The sequence below is a fragment of the Mixophyes fleayi genome, chromosome 4, assembly GCF_038048845.1.
Source record: "Mixophyes fleayi isolate aMixFle1 chromosome 4, aMixFle1.hap1, whole genome shotgun sequence".
In the NCBI taxonomy this organism is placed as follows: domain Eukaryota; kingdom Metazoa; phylum Chordata; class Amphibia; order Anura; family Limnodynastidae; genus Mixophyes; species Mixophyes fleayi.
Window position 1 is genome coordinate 314,041,814 of NC_134405.1, and position 20,516 is coordinate 314,062,329.

The 20,516-nt window shown below is 42.5% G+C and overlaps 1 protein-coding gene across 1 annotated transcript in view; it reads right to left on the reverse strand.

The window, feature by feature from the left end:
- Positions 1 to 18,096, reverse strand: part of FAT2 (FAT atypical cadherin 2) — a 107,994-nt gene extending 89,898 nt beyond the window's left edge. Inside the window, exon 1 of the mRNA XM_075210095.1 lies at positions 17,943 to 18,096. The gene's annotated coding sequence lies outside the window, so the exon portion shown is untranslated. The remainder of the gene's footprint in view (positions 1 to 17,942) is intronic.
- Between the last annotated feature and the right edge of the window lie 2,420 nt (positions 18,097 to 20,516).

Sequence of the window (20,516 nt, forward strand, 5' to 3'; positions counted from 1 at the left end):
TTTACATTACAGTATTTTGGTGTGCTTTCTAGCTGTGTCCAGGGGCAAGACGTCAGGCCCCCATTAAAGGTAGGCTCTTGTTTCCTGTGGTTTTCCTGTGCTAACCCGTGCTGTGTGGGGACAAGTGTAAGTAACAGCATACACATAGTCAGGGGAGAACACACGTAGTGTCCCTGTCCCTTAGGTCCCCGGGGTCACACTGGTACCCAAGGGGGGTGGCTGAGTGATTTGGTGGCAGTGCAGCACACCTTGAGGCAGTTCCAGGGGCGGCCGTGGTTCTGATCAAGGGTCCTCAAGGCCGGTTCCGTGCAGGTGGACCTGTGGTTCCGGACGAAGGGACACGTGTGAGATACCCGAGTACAGGCAGTCGGGCGGTTCAGTTCGATCGGCTGTTCCGTGCGGCAGTCGGCCCGCGGGTTAGTGTGCTGTTTTACTGAGCCTCAGCCGGGCTTAAAGAACCCGTACTTAGGGCCTGTGTGTGACTCCATAGCAAGAAGGCAGCTTCTTGGTAAGACCTGGGTGAGGGGGTTAGGAACCGCCCTCCGGTTTAGGCTGTGAACACCGGCTGGTGTTCCCCGTAGCGTGTAACTAGTAGTTCCGTTAGTGCACCACATTTAGTTAGTCCTAGTGTTTGACGTAGTTGCGTTGCCGACCATTAGAACGTTGTTAGGGTCGGGTCGCCGTTTGTAGTTAGTCCAGTTTGTGGGTGCCATCTTAGTTCACGGAGAGCGTAGAGGGAGGCTGTGTGTCTTGTCATCCGCAGGAGTCGGGAAGGTGCAGGAGAACCGGATCGGAAGTGGGAGTGTCCCGGTGAGTATCACGCTCGATTCCTCCTTTCGGTTAGGCCCTCACCGGCAGGTGTGTGAGGCACTTGAGGCGGGATTAGTCCTCGGATTAGTCTTGGCCTTCAGTGCCTGAAGTCCCCCGCGTCTTGGCAAGAACAAAGTGAGGAGGCGGCAAGGAGCTTGGACTGACCGTGTCTTCGTCCCTTGCCGTAGTCTCGGACAGCCCTTACTTGGTAGACTCGGTTTAACTGTGTGTTTCCCTCTTAGGCGTTACTTGCGGGCGTCCGGAGAAAACCCAAACCGGGACCGAGGTGGGATCCAGTCATCCACGCGGATCGTGGTAAATTCGGAGGTATTAGGAGGTAGTCGCCCTGTGAGGCACATCTCCTTTAGGGACCTTACACAATAGCAGATTTTTCTGTCACTGCGATTAGCAGCAATAGGAAATGTTCCATATTGTAGTATACTGAATGGACTTCTGAGTCCATATCCCAGTAGTTTGCCTATGACTAGAGATGTCTTCAGGCACCACAATATATAAAAGCTTTTACATGCCGTCACTCCCAGTTTTGTGGAATACAGAATGACAGGTATCAATTTTGTAAATTGACAAAGGTCAAAAACAATTGTTTTCACAGAAAATGTGTTGAAACTCGTTGTGACCAAAGGCTGTAGCCCCTACTCTAAAGAGCCCTTAGGCTAGTTCTTGGTTTGCCCATTCGGAAATAAGCCGCTGCATGTAATTAAAGACAAGCTTTGAGGGGGTGTGATTAGAGGTGAGTGACCCTGGAATAATGCACAAATCGAGGTTTATATAGAGCTGGGCTAACGCTAGTCAATCCGAAGTCAACTTTGCTCTGTGTTGGGATTTGATTTCCAGGCGGAACAAAATGAATAATGGGAATTCCGCACAGAACACTGCGTAAGGCAAAATTCTGCTGAGATGAGAATTCCGTTGAACAGTTTTGAAAATGTTACCCTATGCTGGTCCGTGATGGAGACAGCAGTGTCACAAAGCAGGGTTTTGTGACATGAACAAGTTTGACGCGATTAGGCATTCAACAGGCTGGGACATGTAGCACCCAACCTCTGCCATGCCTCACCTCTCACACTGTGACCTCTGCAATACAAACTACTCCTTGTCACCTAAGACATAGGGGGAGAAATGGAGGAGAAAAATGTTCAGACCACTGGTGTCCACAAACGGCTCGGCACAAAGCTTAGATGATAGACACATGCTCAGTAAGCACTGAAAGACCATCATAGAAAGTACATAGCCACAGACATTAAGATGGAGTTTAGGCTTTACCTCTATCCAGACTGCACGGTAAATAACATCAATAATCTTAAACATCCTAAAAAGGACAGTCCCAGCTGGCACAATTCTTTTTTAAAAACTGTCCAACATATTTCCGAGAGGCATCTATCGGTATAAGAGCTGATGACACAGATAAGTGCTGCGAAAAAGCGATCATTCTTGTTTTATGAACCAAAGCTGCATTCTTTCATTTATAGGGAAAAATAAAGACATTACTTCACTGCTTCTTCCCAGTTCACTGTCACACACTACAGCTTAGATAGGACAGTTTGTAGAATAATACCTCTGGATGTGAGTGTGTTATTCCATGAAGCCAATTCAACTTTGATGATATAAATAAATGGCTGAAATGCACAACAGGGGCTAGATTTACTAAACGGCTGGTTTGGAAAAAGTGGAGATGTTGCCTATAGCAACCAATCAGATTCTAACTGTCATTTATTTAGTACATTCTACAAAATGACAGCTAGAATATGAATGGTTGCTATAGGCAACATCTCCACTTTTTCAAACCCGCCGTTTAGTAAATCTAGCCCCAGGAGGCCAGAAAAATCAATTAATCAGATGGAGGCAGTTTATGGAGTATATATAAAGAACAGACTGGCAAAAATTCAGGCTACACAATATAATTTAAATACAAAATTTAAATATTACAGGTACAAAAGGTTTTTGTGAGAAGTTCCAAAGGAAATTGTGGGAAAAGTTAGAACATTAGTCATCTGGTTATATATGAATGTACACTCATAGTCACATCTGGCAATAAGTTTGTAAATATATTAAACATACTTCACATTATTAAACAAACATTGCAAACTGAGATGGAAGTGTTTTCTTCCCTCCGGATTGCCAGGTGCAATTCTTCAATGAAACTCCCTCTTCCTAACGATCTGTCCCTAAATTGCTAATAAATCTATCTTGCTGACACGTTGTGTAAGTGGGAAGTCATACTGTCTATTGATTTTTTTCCATTTCTCTGTGTGTTTTAGAAAGGCAAACAACATTGCATATGGTTTACTTTGCAATATACTGCAGTGTTTTACTGCAAAATATACATATAGGGGGGAATTCAACTGCCTGGAATGAGGCGCGAGCAATTACGGTAGAAATCTCCGCTCATTTTTCCTTGCACCTCTATGAAATCTCCGCCGGAATGTCCGTGAGACACTTTGCAGCTAATTAAATCCCCCCTTAGATAATTGTTGCGTGTGTATATAAAATATTTCTCATTTTATTCTGCTAATATCAAGATAATAATAATAATAATGAGTCATGTTATGCCACAGTAATGCCCCCACTTTCCGGCTCCTTCACCCCTATCTAACACCTAAAAAAAAGGAACATTAGTCTTCATGGGTTTTACATATTTTCCCAGTGCATACGTTCATCCCTTCCAGTGAGGTTGCAGGAAAATAGGCGTGTTTAACCAAAAAATTTGGCATATTCTGAGAGATTAGAGCATACTTACCAACTCCCGGAAACTTGTGACGCGATTGGCCTCGCCCCGGCCCCTCCCGCCCTCCAAAATGGCGTGATTAGATCGGGATGCGGGAGAAATGCCAGCTCGCCCCTGACCCGAATTTCGGGAGTCTCACGGACTTTCCGGGAGAGTTGGCAAGTATGGATTAGAGTGAATGGGGGGACATGGTTTCCATGGATCAGGGGCTGGGCTTATTGTCTCCTGATTTTGCCTGGCATTATGTTGGGAGCTCCTAGTCTGTCTGTGTATATTAGGGAATTTAGACTGTAAGCTCCATTGGGGCAGGGACTGATGTGAGCGAGTTCTCTGTACAGCGCTGCGGAATTAGAGGCGCTATATAAATAAATGATGATGATAATGATGCGGTATAAATGCATGAATGAGCCTTCAGATCCACCTAATTCATTCAGAGTATCTGTCGCTTTTGAGAATTGACAAAAATTTATACTATTTTAAAAACATTTGTCTTAGATGTTTTCAACATCAGCGTCAGCTATTTATATAGCGCCACTAAATCAGCAGCGCTGTACAGAGCCTACAATCTAAATTCCCTAACACACACACACAGAGCGAGAGAGACTAGGGTCAATTTAATAGCAGCCAATTAACCTACTAATATGTTTTTGGAGTGTGGGAGGAAACCGGAGCACCCGGAGTAAACCCTCGCTAACACAGAGAGAACATACAAAATCCATACTTCTGTGTGGTCATTTGCCTACTTTCCAGCTATGCAAATTAGCCCCTGCCCCCCACCCAACTTTTGTCTTATTCAGTCAGCTTCTACCAGCAATGTCATAATGATTGACGTTGATAGGATTTTGTAAGGGTCAGTGTTCTTTCCCAAAAACAGCAGCACACTCCAGTGACCAGGAGCTGCACATGGCAACACGTACTTCACAACCAGTATCGACTCAAATGAGTTAGTGCTAGGTAAATAAATACTATGGGGTCTATTTATCACCCTGCTAAATTGAAGATTTTAGAAAAATCTTCAGGCCACACAATTTAATAGGTTGCAGGCAGGGAGCCTGGCGATACTGGCTAGCAGCAGTAAGTCTAACCCTCACCAGGCCAGTACAGGGTGCTTGAGCCAACATGGCGTTTCGTGCATGTGCACTGAAGCTGGAAAACATAGAAAATCAGGGGCTAAAACTTCACAAGTAAGACATATTTGCCAACTTTTCCTCATTGGCTTCAGGGAGATCCCGGGAGAGGTGGGTGTGCGGGGGCAGGGCTTGTCACATTGCATCATTTGGACCCACCCCCTAGTAGGCAAATATGCGTTAAAGAAAAGCAGCTAATGAATTTCTAGAGACTGAAGTGTCTTTTACATTTCTGTCTCCATTACTGAAGTCATGTTGTCTTACCTGTCAGTCTTTGATTAAATCTTGGTCTCCATGAAAATGGCTGCCTCCATAGGCATCAATACATGGACATAGGACACAATTTCTGAACTGTGTCATCATGCCACAGATGGTGAAGCCAATCACGTCTTGTACTGGCTCAGCATCAGGGAGAATGCCAGACTCTTCAGAGAGTGAGGGAGATCACCCCTATTTCAGGGAGTCTCCCTAACATTCAGGGAGAGTTGGCAAGTATGAAGTAAGATGCAGTGAGGGCGATATGGAAGCATTAAAAACACTGGATAAGTGAAAACTTGGTCTAAAGTTGGTTTTGCATTGCAGAGCGGATATTTTGCAGACAACCTCCTATGTTTTTTTGCTTCATGTCATTCATCTGGTATTCTAAGTTCCTTTATTAACGCCCTAGGCAACCACCTAGATTGGCCTAATGGGAGCATTAGCTCTGCTTGTGTTGTGAACAAACTGTTGCATGTGTGAGTGCTGTAACTACACAATTCTTTATTGCAGTGCACATATGCTATCAAGGTATTAGAAAAACCTTTATGTGTGTGAGGTAAACAAAACGCTAGCTTCTAACAAAAAGCCAGGTTACCTTGTGCTTAATTGCAAAATCAGTGTAATCTGCAATTAAAGGTTGTAACGGGTGTGTTTGTTTACACAGATTAATAAACGGTGCTACATATTCCTGAATGATGTCGCTATATCCTATTAAATCGATTGGCTGCCTTCTCACCAACATTGGTTCTGTTATCAAAATGGCTGCCCCCACTGTGTGCAGGCTACCAGTGCACTTCAGCAAAAAGAAAAAAAAGTGTTAGTAACTGACAACCAGTTAGAGTACTTGATCTCCCAGTGCCTTGGGAACAAATGCAATACTATTGTGTTTCCAGACAGGTGTGAACTGTAGTCCTGATATCCGCATTTACAACACCTTACACCCAGTGAGTGCTCTATCGAAAACTAAAGATTTACAACATTTTCCCTCTGCAGAAGATAATGTATCCTAGAACATGAGGCCAGCTTGACCCTGTCTCTATGCTCCTCTGCACAGCATTATGATGGTGTCACTCAGACCACAAGCCTCTACCAGCTCTTCCTTTAAGACCTGTGAGCACACGCCTCCTGCTTTTAGAAAGACATGCTGGGGGAGAATGCTCTGATTACACAGGTTTTTTATTGCAGTCATTCTGCCTGGGGTCACTGAGGAGTAGGAGGCAAAGCCAAATCCTTATTACAGGACAGGAGAAGCAGAGGGGGCTGGGAAGAGAACTTATGGAAAAAAAGTTTACTTTGATGTTCTTGACAGAATAAGCCGGTTCAGTGATGGCACGTGTTGGAATGAGTAACACTGATAATGGTCCTGTAGCAAAAGGGTGTAAGCGATAGAGAGGTGAACGGATAGTTTCAATCAATACGAGGGAAACTGTAAGTGAAATGTATTTAAAAATTATAAACAAGTTTAGGAGCCTACTGAGGTGTCATTTTAAAGTACCCAGCTCAAACAATGGCAAAACACTTTGGATTTGCCTGGAGTATCTGGATGGTTTGCACAAAGATGCACGCTTACCCTGTACTCATGGGAGCTAGTAGTACGCCAACGTTCCCTAGTGCCTGGAAACCCCCCTCCAAGCCTGTATAATTGAGGTGGCTGAACATTGCCCCCGCTTAACATGGCTCTGCTCGGAAAGAGAGAGCTGCATGCACCTAACAGTAGTGCACGCAGCATTGCCCATGTATATTATGGGGATAGGGAGAGTTGGAGAGCAGCCAAGTACGCTCTAAAATTATAGCCACGCCCCCATGCATGCTGGTCACGCCCACTGGCGGTGTGGTGTGGAAACCCCCCTTTGCAATTCCTGCGTTTGCCCCTGGATACGTCAGAGTGCAACAGGGAGTAGAAAAAAAGGGTCTCATAGGTGATGACCTGAAGACGTCCAGCTCTGAGCTAGTGAACAATTCAAGCAGAGTAAAAATGGCTGTGTTTCCCTTTGCACAGCAAGGAACCACCTTTAACAATAAACTCTGTTCCCCTTGTATCACTCCAGGGCCGTAACTAGGGCTCTGCTATAGGGGCGACTGCCCAGGGTGCAACGCTGAAGGCGGGCGCAGTTTATGAATATTTTAGGTTCATTTGGTTAAAAATGAGGAATAGGGGGCGGCATTTTTCTTTCTCGCCCCAGGCGCTAAAATATTAAGTTACGGCTCTGTATCACTCTACGCAACTTCTCCCTTCTGGCTGTTAAACCTCTTCTCCTCAGCAAACACCATCTTGCTCCATAAAGCCATGCGCCTAGAAATACAGGCTCAGTTGTAAAAATCGTGGCGGGAGGTTTTGAATTGATATTTTGTGAATGACCTCCGTTGTGTGTTTTTGCAGTGTGTATATTTTGGAACCATGTGTAGCAAAAACATGGCAAATGTAGCTAGTTGCCTCATGCTGCTTTATAAATGAGATTGTTGTATCCTTCACTTGTACATTGCAGAGAATTCCGTTCTGAAATCTAATTTTCATATTCTCCCTTAATGTACTTTTGTTCTATAAGATGTTGAGTTTCATACATTCCCTTACCTGTCCTGCATTTCATGGGCAAGGTGATCTGTCAGAAACCTCTATTATAGACAGGGGGTGGGAATGTTTAGCAACGAGTAGAACACTCACCATCAATCTTCATGTGCTCTTGGTATGACACACACATCATTCCTCATCTATCTAGGACAGACAGATGACATACATACTTACTGCTAGTTGAACTGGATGAAGCGTCATCTTTATCCTTCAAAACTATGTTATCATGATATCCATCTGGAATAGGACTTTATTCCTTGTACAGATTTAGGAATGAGTTAGGATCTCCGGTATGTTTTGTTTCTGCAAATATGTTTCAACACAGTGCATCAATTTATGGTTGATCAAACCAGAGGTGGAACTAGTGAGCTGTGGGCTCCAGAGCAGGGAGACGGGGAGGAGGGGGCCCCTTTATGTCCATGGGCCCCGGTGCACGGCACCAGCCGCACCATTGGTAGTTCCGCCACTGGATCAAACAACATTTAAAGAGACATACTCTAAGTAAGTAAGATTTTTTACTGTAACTATTTGCTGAAGGAAACAAGAGTAATCCAATGTTTGGAAAATACCAAGCAAGTAGTTTTGTTCTTTCTCACTTTTAAAAAGTTTAAGTTTTTTCTGGAGAAATGTTACCATTGGTGTATTTATCCAAAAAACATACTGGTAGGTTAGTTGCCCTTAGTCTCTCTAGGTCTGTGTGTGTGTAGGGGATTTAGATTGTAAGCTCCAATGGGGCAGGGACTGATGTGAGTGAGTTCTCTGGACAGCACAAACTCCACACAGATAAGACCATGGTCGGGAATTGAACTCATGAGCCCAGTGTTGTGAGGCAGAAGTGCTAACCACTGAGCCAATCATCCTCACATAAAACTCCCTTTCATTTAATAGATACACAATGTGTTGCCGGTTCTTAGTCTTAGTTGCAGACATCATGCAAAGCAGCCATCGTTTGTCAGTTATATACAGGATTTGTTTTCACCTCTTCACTCTCTACAGTTTAATCAGACTCTTTCACTTCTCGATTTCCCGGTTTATTCTACTAAATTAATATACAGATCTAAGTCTTTATCCCCCCTGGTTGTAGGATCTAATGTGGGATATAGGGGACAATGTACACACCCAACAGTTTGTTTTATTAGTCAGTTTTGCATAATGTTTGGCTATATTAAAAGCAGCATCTAAAATTTTAACCCTTGCAGAGGGTGTTCAGCCCTCTGTACACCCTCTCTCAGTCGTATATTACCAGTTATAAAATGCACAGTGCTTCTACTACCAGTCACATATTACATAGAGATACCCTTACCTCATACTTGCCAACTCTCCTGAAATGTCCGGGAGACTCCCGAAATTCGGGTCAGTCTCACGGACTCCCGGGAGAGCTGGCAAGTCTCCCGCATCCCACAATTGCAGGGCTAAAATGACGCAATTCACCGTGCCCCGCCCCCTCCCGCCCTCTAGACACGCCCCTCTCCCGGATAGGACTTGCCAAAAGTAGGCAAGTATGCTTTACCTGTATATATGTGCAGACATCCCTAGCTCAGTCATTTACCTGGTACACAGATATTCCAAGTGCTACCACAATACAGTGCTGTATCCAGGGTCACTGGCCCGCTGAACCTGCTCATAGGCTCTATATGACCCCAAGAAGTGAAGGCACCCCTAGAGAGAGAGAAACGTGGGCTCCAGGTCATTCAGGACTGTGATCACTTAGCACTGATAAGGCTGGATAACCGCAGCATTGTGTAGTGGTGTGCAGGTGATGGTAAGGGTGTGCTGTGTGAAAACTCAGAGGGAATATTGATTTCTGACTGTGTGAATGAAAGATCACTGATCCCTACACCAGGCAAATCTTCCATTAAGGTTTCATTTGGAATGTAATGGAGGAAAATTTGCAAAAAAAATCTTTCCTCCTGCCCCATGTCACATGACTTCTCCACCGGATCTCCCGGGGGAGAAATCTTAAAAGTGGGCATGTATGCCTACAGCATCTACTTGTGCTGCTTTTGGTGTGATAAAGCATGTTCTGCTGCACAATGAAAGTGCTCTATGGATGTGCAGCTGGTGAGTTTACATAGCATGATTTAATAAATACCGAGCTGCACATTATGTTGTGGTTCTTATTGAATTAGATCTTGGCAGGTAATCATTGACACGCTCAGACCTGTGCTGTTTGCCAGGCATAGACACGGATCCAGAAAGTTACCATGTCTCAAAGTCTTGTTGCTCCAGGAGGGGCAGTCAGAAAATGACTTGCTTTATGCTAAGCACGCGAGTCTACGTCTAATGTCAGCATATGCAGTACCCTGGAGGATGTGCCAGGCAGGTGGATATCTGCCGTCATGTATCCCACATTAAATGTCCATCCTAACTTTTCTGCATATTTACATTTATTATTATAAATGAGAGCTGACGTGTTGCTTATGCGGTGCTAAGATCAAATGGAACGATGCCACCTAGTGGTCGAATGATTGTCAAAAAATGTAGGGAAACCTCTATAAAAGAACAGAATACTTCCGTAATATCCTGGCATAAACTTAATGTGCAGCTGCTCTACATTGAACGGTCTATTTTTCAGCACAGAGCCATACACAACATTATTATTAAGACGGAGAGATGAGAAGTTCCAAAACGGCTTAAGACTTCTGAGAGTTGTGGTTCCACCATCAAAAACACAAATAAGCAATGATATTGACATGGAGGAGGTGATCCCCATTATGAACTTGGCCTGGGGGGGTCATTGGTATCTGTGGACTTTTTCATCTCATGCATGTCTGTGTGCAATAAATTTTGAAGAGGGAGGGGCTAGAACTTGCAGCCAATCAGAACATTAGAATGTTATCATCAGGACAGAGTATTGCAACTTAGCCACCTACTACCTGTCTAGCTGTCATCAACTTTGACATGGAAGGGGATATGCCAACATATAGCTAATCTGAGTATCTAAGCCTAAACCGGTGATGATGGTGTCAAATCCACCTCTATGTAAAACTAGGTTTGTACGGCCAATTTATTTTCTATTGGCCTCCCTGAACTGTAATGCATACATGTCAACTTTTAAAATTTCTCCCCCGGGGGAGAAGTCATGTGACATAGGGTAGGAGGAGGGCATGGTGACATAGCCCCGCCCCCACCATAAAAAGCCGAAAGTCACGGCATTGAATGGAGGGGGCAGAGCTTAATGACACGACTAAGCCCCGCCCCTCCATTCACTGCCGTGAATTTCGGCAAATGCAGAAATTTTGCCTACTCTTCCTGGAGTCCGTGAGGACTCCCCGAAATTCGGCAGCCTCCCGGGAATTCCGGGAGAGTAGGCAAGTATGCTGTAATGTCTTACCAATAACGGATTGATGTACAAGAAAGGATTTATATATTTCCCACCCCAAGAACTGATATGGCCATAGGCTGTAGCGTGTATCTCACAGACTAATCTATTATTGCCTCTTCTCTCTTACAAATGTATAAAAGTTGAATATGTGGGGCCTATTTTCTAAGAGAGGCCTGGATCATTTCCCTTGTTAATCCAGTCACGTATCCCCAGTAGAAAAGTGTTTTAGTTTTTTTTTTTGCAGATCAGGTATATTGTCATATTGTCAGTATACATTTTACAAACTACAAGTCAGTGTTCTCCAGGAACAACATCAATATGCCAGCTCAGTGCGGATATTGATTGACTCATTCACTCTTGTACTGCAATATTTCTTCATGATTAAGCAGAGGTCATTAAACAGGCGCAGTTAAACCTGAGTTTGTAGAATTGGTTGTGGCCAGCCTCACCTTATCTCCTACTAGAGGATTTGGTGTTCCCCTCCTCGCCTTTGATCTCCTACCCTTTGATAATGTTTTCCTAACGTGGGTGGTGTAATTACGGCGGAGGGTAGAAGGGTTGGGATGAACTGACTCCGGCACATAGACAGTCCTTTAGGGCGAGCAGAATGACATTTTGAGTTAAAAAAATACCAAAAGGGGATTAACAAAAAAAAAAAGACGGTGAGTCAAATTACCTCATACCATGTGTCTTATGTATATCCTTATTCCCGGCACATATATTGTAGATTATCAAGCACTTACTGTAACGTTGGAGAGAAAACGCCCTATTCAGACACAGAGGTGCAAGGTGAATTTTTACTCTTGCAGGAACTTAATGTATCAGCCGATAACCCTTAACCTCATATTACTTCATTTGCTTAACTTCACTTTATTTTTTTTTAACTAATGTGCTGTAATTAACAGAATATCAGCTTCATCTGTGAGGAGTTAGTATGTTCTCCCCGTGTTTGCGTGGGTTTCCTCCGGGTGCTTTGGTTTCCTCCCACACTCCAAAAACATACTGTTAGGTTAATTGGCTGCTAACAAATTGACCCTAGTCTGTGTGTCTGTCTGTGTGTGTGTGTGTGTGTGTGTTTGTGTGTGTGTGTGTGTGTCTGTGTGTCTGTGTGTGTATGTTAGGGAATTTAGACTGTAAGCCCCAATGGGGCAGGGACTGATGTGAGTGAGTTCTCTGGACAGCGCTGCGGAATTTGTGGCGCTATATAAATAAATGGTAATAATAATATTAATTGCTGATATTCTGACCATTTCAGCTGGACATACACTTGAGCACTGAGTGTTTGGACCATTTTCAATGCTTGTGTCACACGTGGGTTTCTAAATTGGATGAGACGCAGCTGTAACATTGGGGTCCGTTAGAGCGGTCAGCGGTCACACAGGCAGACCGCATTCACTAGATGCCTGAAAACTATCCGATCCATGTCAGTCAGATAATTCTCAGCCATGTTGACTTTAGGTCCAACCCTTTCAGTTTTTCTCCTACAATACTGCTCAGCGTAGCTTCATTCATGAAGGGACATACTGTAGGACCACCTGTAAGGAGTATAGGATGTGGTCTGATCTCCACTAAGAGGATGTGGAAAAATGAAGTTTGAAAAATCCTGTGTGCTCTCCTGAAGAGCAAGTAAGGCCACCTACATAGGCTTCTACACCCATTTATCCTCTCACCCCACAAATTGAAATGTTGTAATTGCATGTGGCCGAATGTACTTATATCATACTGGCCAACTCTCCCGGAATGTTCGGGAGACTTCCGGAGTCTGGGTAAGTCTCCCGGACTCCCGGGAGAATATGGCAGCTTCCCGCATCTGCCCACTTCCTAGTGAAATGGGCAGAATTAGATCCAGAATGCTCCAATTCTACGGAAACCGCGGCCAAAATGACGCTATTTGCTGAGCCCCACCCCCCCCCCCCCCAGCACGCCCACCTCCCCCCGGCAGCTTCCGGACACCGACTTCAAGAAGTCGACAAGTATGACTTATATTACTCATATTATTATTTACTAGTCACTCCCTGAATGAAAATGAGAGAGGTCGTAGTAAGTTTGTATATATACACACACATACAGTGGTCAAAGTGGAAATTTAGAAATGGTGGTATGAAATGTAATGGGAATATAAGTAAATGGAATCTGATACTTTTACAATGAAGGCAGTAGGAGAACTGGTGGTATGGCATAGCACCGTATATCATTATCATCATCATTTATTTATTTATATAACGCCACTAATTCCGCAGCGCTGTACAGAGAACTCTCTCACATCAGTCCCTGCCCCATTGGAGATTACAGTGTAAATTCCCCACTTCCAACACTGTGTGTGTGTGTATGTATATATATATATATATATATATATATAAACACAAACATACATACATATATACACACCTCTATTAAACCATTAAACATCTAACATTTAGAAGTAACACAAATTATAGGGGGGTAAGTATATTACAGAGGTTCGTATACATCAACCAGCATTGACAGCTAAATGCTATATTTGACAGTAATTGGCCCAGGAAACATTTAAAGGTGGGAGGTGTTCCGAGACTGCAATTGATTTAATATGTTCAATCACACAATGTAATTGGTTGGCCAAGCCTGCATCATATAGTACGCAGTCCTCCCCGCATTAAAAAAAAAAACCCTGCTGAAATGTCCCCTGGATCCTGCTTTTAAATGCAGAGATCGTCTGCTGATGCTGGCTGGAATACACAACAAGTTATAGATCTGCACTAAAAAAACTCAAGATGGACCTGGCAAAACCTAAAATGCATTATTGGTGGTTTTACATAAGCACCTCATTACCTGAAAGACTGAGGGCAGTTAGAAATAGAGTTGTCACTTACATTAAAATTGTAACTTAGTGCCTATGTTACTGATAGGGCCAAAGAATAACAGAGGCGTTCCTAATGATAATATATATATAATTCACTATATACACACCGAAATAAAGTGTCTTTGGTCTGGGCTCTAGCCTGGGAACCTAATTAGAGATATTCAAATACTGGGAACTTTCTATATATCACGCCATGTGTTTGCAACCCATATATATCCTTTAGGATCTGCCATCCTACAAAGCCTGCTTGTGCAATCAGCAAAACCTTGCCTACATCTAAAAAGCACCTACATATAGCGGAGAGCAGTACTAATATCCATGAGAATGCAGCCCATCCATTCACCATGAGGCAATAACGGGTTTGGACTTCCAACATGGCTGTCACGATGTGTAGACAGGTGCATTTAAAACGGTTTACTATTTCTTTGCTGTCTAAGCCTGGACCACTTCTCCTGGGAGCCTGTTCTTTATATCCACTACCATTTATGTGAAGCATGAACCCAGATAAACCACATTGCATAAAAGGGAACTGCAACATGACACTACTCACTATTAGGACTGGTGGAAGAATACACAAGTGTTTAAAACTCTGTGAGCGCCAAGCATCCGGAGTGGAATAACAAAAGGGATCCATTTTCCATATCCTTTGTCATGTTTATTTATTGACTAGGAGGAGGGCAATGGCTTGTTCTGGACAGGGTGCACTCTGAGCGTTATCCCCCCATCAGATAAGTGTGGGCTTGAGGACTGAACTAAGAGACACAAAACAATTCATAATGAGGGGATTATCTGTAGTGCGGTATTGACACAAGTTAGGGGTAGGAGTCCAGGATCCCAGCAGCACATGCAGCCTGGCCTTGAGTTCTATACATTGCGTTTCCCAGCTAAACCCTCCCCCCATCTGCTTCACAGCTCAAGGTTTTTTTCTTCTTTTCCCTCTTTTACTCCTTGAGTATACAGTGGTTGTCCATTGACTACATTCACACCCCCTCTACTTATTGTCAACACCCTATTGTGTTGGAGGGGGATGGGAAGAGAACCTTAGAAATTGAGTCAAATAATGACATCCCAATGAAATCACTAATGTTTACTGAAACACGTGTTGATTGCTGGCACGCAACCGGACCGTCAATGGCGCAGCGCTGATTTCAGATGAAGAGATGGAGAGATGAAGAATGAGCAGATATATTTGCAGGAAATCAGTATTAGAACCATATATACATATATCCCATACAATCGATGGACTGTATTTTTCCCTCCAGTGATTGCAAACATCCATTTAAAGAACAAGCTTGTTGCTCTTCCAGACTCTAGGATGTCTTGACAATTGTATTCCACTTTTCTTAGGCTCTGTAAACAATAGAGATTTTTCCCCTGATCACATGATAAACAATCGTTAGGTCTGATATCACATTAGTGTGTACGCTCCCACGATAAAGCACATCGTATCGTTTGATTTGATTTTATAAACGGACTAAAAATCTCTATAAAAGTTGGATGTCGGGCAAATCCTGCAGTGTGTACGCACTCAGGACCAGCAGTGTCCACAGATATCCATAGAGTTTACAGAGTCACAATCTTTTCAGCAGATGGTTATGACAGATGAAGAGCACAGATCTGAAGGTAAATCATGTAAAACGTGTATAGTGTGTACACATAAATCGACATGCTGATCAGGACTTTCATTCATTGGTAAAATCATTAATGATATCGCATCGGGAGAAATTTTCTGTACTGCGTACTCAGTCTTAGTGCTGCATATACTCTTTTGATAATATATAGTAAAAATAGGAATATGAAAAAGTAAGAATACGATGCAACACCATATATAGACATAGAAACCTATATTCCATAAGACACAGCCACCGGACAAGATTATAGCACACATCTATTGCACACAAAATGCTCACTACGTTAACTTTTGCATACATAATAATAACAAAACAGAACTGTATGCAACACACTGAACAGAAGGAGCGGTGCTGTGACATTGTCATATAAACAGAACAATATCAAATACTGATATTTTCTGTATCGCACAGCATAAAAGAACTTGTACTGTGCTCTTGTTCATGTACATCATATTCAACAGATACCGAGAACGGTACAGATTTCACACCAGAAGTGGTTTCATACTGTGCAGATGGTTAGTATTAAAAACAGGGACATTTCCAGGGCTACACAGGATCAGGGACATATCCTTAAACCCCAGCAGTGTTCCAAGAAATCAGAGATACTCAGCAACTATCACACCAACCAACATTGTAGTTTACCAAGAGATGCCATGCTGTACTTTTGCTTGTATCTATAACATTTAAATAGACAAACGCATACAACTTGGCAAACTTCTGGTTTACAATTAACATAAGACACATGGTCACAAACAACACAGATAATGAACAGTACCGTAGAACCTGAGAACAGTGCGATCCTAAGATAGGTCCAACAAGCTGCCCAGCTTTGTCCTGTAGCATCAGATATACAACTGTCTTCTACAGTCCAGCTGTCACTAATATACCCCAGATATTTTGGCATCACATTGGATATTGAATATTGCTAATTCCATTCCGGGCTCCACTCACTCTAACAGCCAATGTAGTCCCAAAATCTTTATGGTCTTGTATGTAAATGAATCCATTAATGGGAACATAGTTTATAAAGTGAATAAATGTGACTATTTTTTTCATCTCAGAAGTATCCGATCTTGAAAATTCTGGAAGCTATCACATCCCATCATCCAAACTTATATATTCCCTTTTATGATAAAAATCAGTGTATCAGTCTATCAAGACATTGCTTGTCTATAAAACTATATATTGGGAAGGTTCAATGGAGATGGGGGACTTTAACATAAAACATAAACTATGCAACAACAAAATTATATGTCATCATAATGATAGATGATAGATACATAATGATAGATACAATGTACCAAATTTTGTCTAGCATGCATTTTTTCATAGTCAATATAGTTACCGCTCAAGAGTTGTCTGTCAATACTTTGCAAATTATAAAGAGACAATTTCCTGGAGTGTCGTTACACTGTGTACTTTTTGCAAACATATACTCCAATATACTCTCTTAAAGTCACAAAATTGGCAGGTGAAAGAGTTAACAAAAAGTGTTATTCTTCAACATGTTCAACTTCCCAAATTGTGCAGGACAGCGATTATGGAGCGAGAATCTCCTAATAACATCTAATTGAGACACACCTTCTCTATTAAATTCACTCCCTTTCTTGCAACATTGTTTCCCCTCTTGTTTTAGTTTCTCTATTTAATCCACATTTTCAATATATTAATGTGACACCCTTATAAAAAAAAAGTGATCAGCCATAATGTATTAATTGTATGCAGTGACTTTTCACCGCACATACCACTCAAACTTCCTCATAACAATTATCCAAATGACCAAGAGCATTCTCTAGACATTCCTACCTTCCTCATCAATTCCAAGAGCTATTCTTCAGGATAAACGTCATGTCACCAGGTTGTAATAATACAGTGACTATCTGGATCCAAGATGCTTGTAGCAGTTTTGGTCAGTTACTGTATTTCTAATTATTATTTACCAAGGTTTGTAATAACTCAAAATCCATTGACATGGAAAATTGTAACCAAGATTTAACCATAGGTGTCCCTGGCAAGTTGAGGCCAGATGGTTCTCTGTTGCAGCTGTCAAATACACTCTCCGATCCTTTAAATCACATGCAAATATTGTACAGTATCTATACCTGACAGTGCACGTTTTGTCAGAGCAAGCACACGGTTTGCCACCTCTATCGCAGCCTATCTGCACAGAAGACTTTTTCCCAAACTTCAAGGTACACTCCTTCCAAAATCCATGCCATGAGACTCCTTAAAGTTTGCAGGGCTAATTTAGCTTTAAGCTAAGTATATCCATAATCCTTAACAATACTATGCAATGTACTGTAATCATTAAATTCTTTACCCCAGTTCCTTTTAAATGTTCTTTTTGCAGATCAAGGGCAGGCATCCTCCACCAAAGCAGGAATCCCACTAGCACTGATAATTACCAATTTATTTTCTGGCTTTGCCTTCTAGCACTGCCCCATTGTTGCAGCTTCTTTTTTTTCTAATCTCTTTGTTTCTCAATTCTCTTTCTTACTTCTTGACTTAGTATTTTAATTCCTTTGTGTCTGTTGTTGCCTCATGCCATGAGTTGACTCTTTCTTGTCTCGACACCTCGGATCTTACAGAAAGGTGCATTCTGCTAATAAAAAAATAGATATATATATGCAAACTTACCTTAGGAGAGCTGGCTGTTTGAAAATGAATTAAACCTTGGCCATCTCTGATTGGGGGTGTCTGACTCCCCCAAGGTGCAGAAAAGTCCTCTGCTTCATGTCTCTCCTGAATGGAGTTACTTCTGGTACAGTAGCGAGATTGAATGTTCTATAGTGGAAGCTGGACAGGTACAAGCACCAGACTTGCAGGCAGAAGAGGTGTGTCCTAGGAGCACAGCTCCTGTCAGACAGGCTGGGGTAGAACAGAAAGAGGCGGAGGGAGTGCTTCTTTCCCTCAAGGTGAGGGATTGTGACAGAGCCAAATCCTAGATCTGTATGCAGATAGTTATATTCACTGCAGCAATTACAGTGGGGGAAGCTTGAGGCATTGTTACAACCATGCACAAAAGAAAACTTTTTCTAGAGCAAAAAGCAAATTGCCATTAGTAGCCGGTGTAAAATTAATCTATGCACATCCCAAAGTGGATAGAGTGAATTTTGGAAAATGCTTCCAGGAAATGTTCCCCTCATTCCGCAAATGGCAGTGAAATTCTGCACATAGAATACCCCATGCAGATGCAGCCTCTTTAAAGTAGTCCACATCTTAGGGGGCATAAAATTTGTGGTTCCCGATGCTGCGGTATCATCATCATCAGAAGCTATTTATATAGCGCCACTAATTCCACAGCACTGTACAGAGAACTCGCTCACACCAGTCCCTGCCCCATTGGAGCTTACAGTCTAAATTCTAGAGATGGTCACTGACCCCCGTGTTTTGGTTTTGTATTCAGTTTTGGATCTGGATTACCTTCGTGTTTTGGTTTTGGTTTTGCAAAACTGCCCTTGCGTGTTTTGGTTTTGGTTTTGTTTGGTTTTTGTTTTGCTATTTTTGGGTCTAAAATAACCTAATTTAGTGCTCCACCAGTTTCTTAGATAAGTGAGGTAATTCTAAAGCTAATAAATTATGAAAAAACAGTTGAATCCCTGGTAGGCCGTCCTTAATGCGAACACTTGTCTGCAAATTATACAGTCAAACCTGGTTGTCTACCTCCTCCATCTTTGATTATTGGCAATGTAGCTATCATCTTTGGGTGTATATTAGACCCTACACTTGTAGTTGAATATTAAAAAAGCAGCCTGCACAGACTGTGGAGCTAGAAAGTAGAATTAAATGGACCACGGTACTTTGGTGGCTATCTAAGCCCCCCCCCCACCCTCCACTTGTAGTTGAATATAAAAAAATCAGCCTGCACAGACTGTGGAGCTAGTAAGTAGAATTAAATGGACCACGGTACTTTGGTGGCTATCTAAGCCCCCCCCCCCCGCCCTCCACTTGTAGTTGAATATAAAAAAAGCAGCCTGCATAGATTGTAGAACTAGAAATTTGAATATACAAAGAAATGGACAAAGGCAGTTTGGTGTCTGTCTGCATCAGATCCCCTCTCCACTAGGAATAAAATAGAAAACTATTCAGCCGTTGTATAATCTAGAATATAAATAGAAATTGAGAAAGGCAATTTGGTATCTGTCTGCATCATAATCATCAACATCCTCATTAGCGCCCTCGTCACCTCCATAAATCTCCCCCTCATCCTCTTCTATTTCCAAAGTGGCATCCTCAATTTGTGTATCAGCGGCTACACTCGGGCTGTTCAGGTACACATCAGCAGAACTGCTGAAAAGGCCCTTCTTTATGGGTACACTAACAGAATGCTCACAATTAGACATACCACTGTTGGATGGACTCTCCACAGGGATCGGTGTCATTTCTGATTCAGAGCAAACATTATTCTCCAATGCCTTACTGTTATCTTGCAGCTCGGCTTTGACGCGTAACAGTAGTTGTGCACCACTTGTAGGGTCGGTAACATTTTTGGATCTGCCACTAATAGCCAAAGGTGAAGGCCTCATTCTCTCTTTGCCACTGCGTGTGTAGAATGGCATGTTGGCAATTTTTTTTTTATCGCCACTTAACTTTTGCTCAGTAACACTTTTTTTTCGCTTCAACACAGTAATTTTTTTTGGGGTTTTTGTTTTTTTGCACTGATTTGGAAACACTCTGTTGTTTGACATCGCCTTGGCCAGATGACGTACAGGGAACACTAACATCAGGACTGGTGACAGAACCTGGTTGCTCATTCTGATCATATGTGGACTGCTTTGAATCCATTCTGAGTGCAAAGCACTTGTAGTGGTAAAAATTATTTGGTAAGATGCTGCTGACAGATATGACATTTGACAGCCAGAAATATTTATGCACAATTATGGGGGACACCCCAAAAGCCCTGGGGAGTGCTAAAAATTAGTTGGTAGATACTGCTGACAGATATGACTTTTGACAGCCAGAAATATTTATGCACAATTAGGGAGGACACCCCAAAAGCACTGGGGAGTGCTAACAATTAGTTGGTAGATACTGCTGACAGATATGACTTTTGACAGCCAGAAATATTTATGCACAATTATGGGGGACACCCCAAAAGCACTGAGGAGTGCAAAAAATTAGTTGGTAGATACTGCTGACAGATATGACTTTTGACAGCCAGAAATATTTATGCACAATTATGGGGGACACCCCAAAATCACTGGGGAGTGC